The following is a 6,664-nucleotide window of genomic DNA, read 5'->3' as shown; positions in this document are numbered from 1 at the left end:
ATGTAGTATGTACATGTATATATGACTATATGTCGATAAGTATATACATGTGCGATATAGGTTCATATATGTCGTATATATTTAATATGATGTAGGTTTATGGGATGGTGTATGTATAAACTGAGGGTATATGCATTTGTGTGTGCAAATGCATAATGTGTATCATTAGGAGTATGTATATTTATGAATGACACTTAAGTATGTTTGTATAATACCAAAGTGCGTAAGAAAGTCCAAGTATGTGAAAAATGATAACAAGAAATAACATGAGTAACATCAAGTTTTATCGAATCCATCATCTTAAAAAAAATCTCATTACTCCTAAATAAATTTCTATAGGTGAAAAAAAGACCTTACGGCATGTTCTCACAACAAACCATTATAAATCTCCTAAGTATATAAGTATCAGAGTAGCGCAGCCAAAGCATGATGAATCATAACCACTATACCTGGAAGATTGATGATGTGATAAACCTATGACTTATATCTGAAGACTATACTTAAGAGTGGTCACTTGAAAATTTTAGGAACTTTGTACCTGCAAGAACTAGAAGTAAACATAACCACTCGTGACCAAACTAATAAATGAACCTTCTGTCAAATGAATTTTGGATGATTGTTAATAATAGCCATGGATTCCATAACTCACCATGTACATTTTGAAGGACCTTAGGAGTAAGCTAATCAAGTACTGAAGTATAATAGGAATCATTTAGTCTTTGATTGATTTAGAAAAATAATACAATGTAGTTAAAAGGATAATCCTTGTAGATATCAAGCCATTGAAATAAAAGAGAAAAAGTCTTGGAAACTATAAAGACCTTACAAAGTCACAAGTTAGGATTCAGAAGTTAGGAAACCAACTAGACACGAATGTTTCAGTGTTGATACATTTTATTGAATACCATAGGTGATATATTTCAAGTAACCATATATTAATTTTTCAAAAGTTGAAAAACAATAATTTAATTATGACACGTGAAATTGAGAAAGATCAATGAACTTCGAGAATCACTGTTGCCCTAGATTACATTCTTTTTAGCTAGAATAAATGTCCAAAAAAATTTTGAAAACCAACAAACCCTAAGTAAAAAAAACATTTGAATTTATGAGACACACTCTTAGAAACTATAATTTACTTATGGGAGTTAGAAAAAAAGTGACTACTAACTAAAGAGATCCCACCAATAACAACATTATAATGAAACCATTAGGTTGAAGAGGAACTTGGAAACGAGTTACGATGTATTCAAACCACCTGGTCATTGCAAATTTGGAGGACCAAATTTATTTTAAAGGGGGAAGATCGTAATACCCAGGCCTAGGAAAAATAGAATCCAACCCATCTGCATTTTTTGGGGAAGGGATAAGAATGATGAGGTGGTTTAATTAGATGATGTGGCAATCTAAGAGTGCGAGGGAATTTTCCCACCCATGTGCATGGTGTCCATGTGGCCACCCCAATCCCATTTCCTAATTTTTTTCCAATGTTTCAATCTCACATGCACCCTCTCTTATTTGATTGGTCCTTTCCATTATGATGAATTTTTAATTCTAATTTGTTATTGTGACATCTCCAAAGCAAACTAAAGCATAAGGGTGCTAGATATAAAAACAGATTATGAGTGTATGATAAAGTTTTATGCAGTGTAGCAAATTATTAAAAATTCCTTACCAAAATATATGAGTTCTAATTACACATATACATAACTGAGGGTAAAAGTGGCTAAATACAAAATATCAAAATACTAAGAATACAAAAAGGTCACTTCTATTATTATGCGATTGGACTCATCAGAGTACGGGGCAAGTCATGCACTTAAGGGTTGTGGATCCACAGGATCCTCATATACTTCAAGGGGTAGGTCAACAGTGGATTCCCACTATCTTTCTCATTTGGGGGGGGCATAAAAAATGGTGAGTTCTATATACTAAGTAAGAAAAATAGTATTTAAATAATATTGTAAGATTTTAAAGGTGAATAATTATATCATAAGTACTTATCATCAGGTCATGTCAGGGTCCTATCTTACTTTATGAAAATAATTTTATTTATAAAAAAACATCATGTCATAGTCAGAAAAATCAAAATCAAACATCATACTTAACAATAGAGAAAATTAAATAAACCATGAAATGCTCATATTTTTGTGTCATACTTCCCGAAGTCGTTATGACATCCATCTCTAAGGGTGGATACGAATTTATGACTACCCATGTGGAATGACCATATCAGATATAGATAATGGCAATTTTTTCAGGCACATTTCCAACTTGTCATACCATGGTACGATCTATGACCACGGTCGTACCAACTACTGTGGTCCTATAAGATATTCTATAATCATAGTAGTACTTAGCCAAAGGTGACCTCTAATAGATATTCACGTCACCACTGTTGTTATAGGGTACATCGTCATCCACAAGGTGCGGTCTTGTCAAATCTTTCCAAACCAGATGGGGGAGGGAGAAACAGATACACTTTAGGGATAAAAAGCCTAACGAGATATTTGATGCATTATGCATGTCAATACAGATACATATATTTCTTGAACCATTCAGGCTAATCCCCGTTCTCTTTCTTTCTTTTTCTCCTTTCTTTTATATTTTTCAGGCAAATATCACTAGATTTATATTATTTAATTTACATGCAAATCATCAAGTGTCAATAAAATCACATAGCATGCTTTAAATAAACAACAATTCACTTTATTAGGACTACCAAGCATGGAACATGCAAAACACAAAACATAGAATTCATGATAAATATTTCTAAAAATACTCCTTTAGATGTTTAAAGAAATACTAAATTCTTTACTGAAACCTCAAATTTTTCCTGCACCGTTCTTCTTCTTTTTTTCTCCTTCTCTCTCTAGATCACTCCCTCTCTCTCTAAACTCTTGGAAGATGGAAGAATGGAACAGAAGTGATGAGGAAATGGAAGAAAGGGTCCCTATTTATAAAAAATGGGGACCGTCGAATTTGCGCCAACTGTCGAAATCCAGTGAAGAGAGAGAGAGTTGAGTGGAAGATGATCAATTTGACGCGAAGCGATGGCGGCATGAAAAATGAAGGAAAAATTCCTCCATCGGTGGCAGAACACTGCCCAAGGCAACGCACGATGCCCAAGGGGGCGGCGACATACTGCCCGAGGCTGCAGTGCGCATGTCTTGTGCCTGGCCGCGCGTGCATGCTCACACACAGCGAGCGATACCCCTCTCTCCCGGGTGTTTTCCCACAGTATTTTTCCCCCTTTCTTTGTTTTCTCCTAAAAATTATTTTTAATAAAAAAATAATAATAATGTATAAAAAAATCAAAATAATAATAAAATAAAAATAATTATAATAGATAAAATTAAATAAAAATAAAAATAAAATAATAAAATAAGCATAAAATTTAAATTACAAATTTAAATTACAAATTACGATGTAAAGCTGCGAAATAAATATAAATGAGTTCAGGTGGCCTTAAGGCCCAAATAAATAGGGGTTTTTCAAATATAAATTTAGCGCGGTGGTGAGCGGGGTGTTTCAGTTATTTTTTTTCTTTCTTTTTGTTTGTTCTTATATTTATTTTACAATATTTAGTTTAATTAATTTAAAAAATTTAATATTTTCTAATCAATTTTTAAGTTAATTAATTTGTTAACTTTCTTTCTAATTAATCAATTTTATTACTTTAGTGATTTCAATATTTCCTAATTATTCTTTTTAAATTTAATTTATTTTACTAATTACAAGTTTTAATATATATATATTTAAAATATTTTCCTAATTTACTTTAAATTTCTAAATAATTTCTAATTTCCAAATAAATTATTTTAAATTTAATTTGTTTTACATATTTTTTTAATTTTCTCCCAAATTTCACAAATAAAATTTGAAGTTCAATTTCTAGGCTGTTACATAATTTAATTTTTAATAAATTAATTTAATAATTAAATGTTAAATCTAACAAATTCAGTAGATAAAAATCAGCACAAAAATGCAAATTACACTCACTCACTCTATCTATTTAAAACACCTCTTAATTTTGATTTTTGAAAGAGTTTACCATATGTAAATTAATCTATGAAGGTTATTTTTGTATAATCTAAAATGTAATCCTTCTTATCTGATAAATGCACGAGACAAAAGTTAAATCACATGAAAGAATTGTTGAAATTTTGAAGATTCTTCTCTGCAACTGAGTGTAACTCTGCGTGCAGAGTTGAATGCTACTTTCGACTTATATTTAGATTTGTAATTTGTTTTACTTCTTGAAAATAAATTATAACATTTCTAACATGTTGTCCTAATAATTGACTACGAATTTGTAAAAGAAAAACGAAACAAAAAAGGAATTGGAATAGAAAACAGACACTTACCTGAACATAGTAGTCATTCAGGTGCAGCAGCTACTGTTCTGAGTTATGAGACTTGCAGCAACAATTTAAGAGCTAATCTTCCAAATAATAATGGTCTTAAGACACTAAAGAATTAAAAGGAACAAATTAGAAGAGGAAGAAACGACTCACCTCATCAAGAAGAAGCAATTTCTCCTCTGATATGCAAATAGAACACGCGTTCTATTCTGGTGCATCACTCTCTTTCTCTCTCTCTCTCTACTATTTTATGCTCTCAAACTCCCTTTTCACTCACTTGTTTAACTAGAATTTTTTGTTTGAAAAAGATGAAGATAAAGTTGCGAAGAGAATGAAGCTTTTAACTAAATTTAACCCATCATTTGACCGTCCAAACGCATGCACGGCATCACAGCCATTGATATATTGGATGGTCGACCACAACTGGCAAAGATGGCCAGTTTTCGTGACACCTAGCCAATCATCACAACAGCTCACCATGTGGCTCGGTCCTGGCCACAAGTTGGAACGGTGAGTGATATCAAATCATGGGCAACTAATCTACCCCTAAGTGCTGATCATTTCCAATGGCAAACTTTTCAAATTAATTTCTTTTATTTGTGTTTTATTTTTTTAAAATTTATTTTATTTACACACAAATATATAATATACATATATATATATATATGCATACAATAGTTGAATATAGATGTTTGTATATATTTTATCTTGACATCACTATATTTCTTAGAGGTATATATATACACACAAATACATATATATTTGTCTATTTTCTTATTACATGTACATATCTATATGTATCTAAATATATATATACACACACAAATACTTATATATATGTTTATTTTCTTATTACATATACATATCTATATGTCTCTAAATATATATTCCTACATATTTGTATAACACTTTTATATATTTTTAAACATATATATATTTTTTGATTGTCTATTTATGCACACATTTGCGTGCATTTATTTATACTTAACGTTTAGTTGTACAGGCTATATAAACTAAATAAATTTATATATAGGTTTATTTATTCATATTTATAATTTAATTTTTGTTCACCTATATAAATGTATATTTTTTTCTAGTTCTTATTATTATTTAATTTATTTAAAGTAATAGCAATATTAAGAAATTATAATTTTCTTCAAAGTACCTTAATTAAGAATACGCCTTTCTTTGAAATTCTATAGATTCATTCTCCTATTTTAAAATAATTGTATTTAAATTGTTAATCCATTTTGATTTCTCTTTATTTAAATTAGAGAATATATTTATTTATTTTATATTAGTAAATAAATCACATGATTAAAATATTTTATTTAACTAAGTATATGGTAGAATACAAGTGACTATTACAAAAGGTATTTTATAATTTTTATTAACAATTTAGATTGCATTTTCGATATTAAATTTTAACCAATTTTTCTATAAATATATGATTTAAACTAAAATATTGCGTTAAAATAACTAATCACATTATTATTAAGGTAAATTTTTCAAAAGAAACAAACAAATGTATCACATTAATTAATAAAAATCAGGTGATAAATGAAAAAAAAAAAACAATGAGAATATAGAGATGGAATAAAAAATTTATCATGTCGATCAAGCATTCATACATAACAAAAAAAATTAATGATCACATTTTTTCATGAAGCCAAGTTTTTTGAACAAATGACTAGTTAGAGAGCCTTGTCGTCCCCCACCTCCATGCCCAAAGCCTTTACAGATGCTGCCGCCAGCACCATAGAGATTTGTGTACTATACAGTGAAGATGGCACGTCAATCCAGATTCCAACTGAAAGTGGTGATCAAGCTCAGGCCGATAATTAAAAAACATGATCATGCAGCCTGGAGTTTATGTATAGTCAACATAAAGTCTGAAAGATGAAACTTTGAATCTACGCAATAATTAAGCTAGAGTGATGATTAGGGCCATGCATTTTGCATATAATAAATGCAGGTGCAGTATTGACAACCCCTAAAATGACACTTGTAGCACCAAAATAGACACAAGAGGTGCATTATGCATTTTGGATCTCTTGTACACACTTTGCAAGTTTTTCGACTTGCCCTTCCTTAATGAACATCATAGTTTATCTTTTAGAAACACATATATACACATTACTTGACATAACATGAAGTGGATTTGCACATAAATATATACATATACAACCAAAATAACGATACAGATTTATCTCTCATAAGGCCAGTTGGGGCACCTCTACCTTTTATTAGCCAAAGGATCATGGTACATCCTGTAATCCCTAGTAGTGCAGTGGCAGAAG

General features: G+C 30.2%; 1 long non-coding RNA gene across 1 annotated transcript; it reads right to left on the bottom strand.

Moving 5' to 3' along the window:
- Positions 1–2,756: 2,756 nt before the first annotated feature.
- On the bottom strand, positions 2,757–4,722 carry LOC148240244 (uncharacterized). The gene is made up of 3 exons (XR_015816407.1): positions 4,518–4,722; positions 4,368–4,439; positions 2,757–3,268 (listed from the first exon to the last, which is right to left on the bottom strand). It is a non-coding gene; the product is annotated as an uncharacterized LOC148240244 (long non-coding RNA).
- Positions 4,723–6,664: the final 1,942 nt, after the last annotated feature.

The sequence above is a fragment of the Carica papaya genome, chromosome 9 (assembly GCF_054855325.1).
Source record: "Carica papaya isolate Zhongbai chromosome 9, ASM5485532v1, whole genome shotgun sequence".
In the NCBI taxonomy this organism is placed as follows: domain Eukaryota; kingdom Viridiplantae; phylum Streptophyta; class Magnoliopsida; order Brassicales; family Caricaceae; genus Carica; species Carica papaya.
This window is presented reverse-complemented; position numbering and strand designations above follow the sequence as displayed.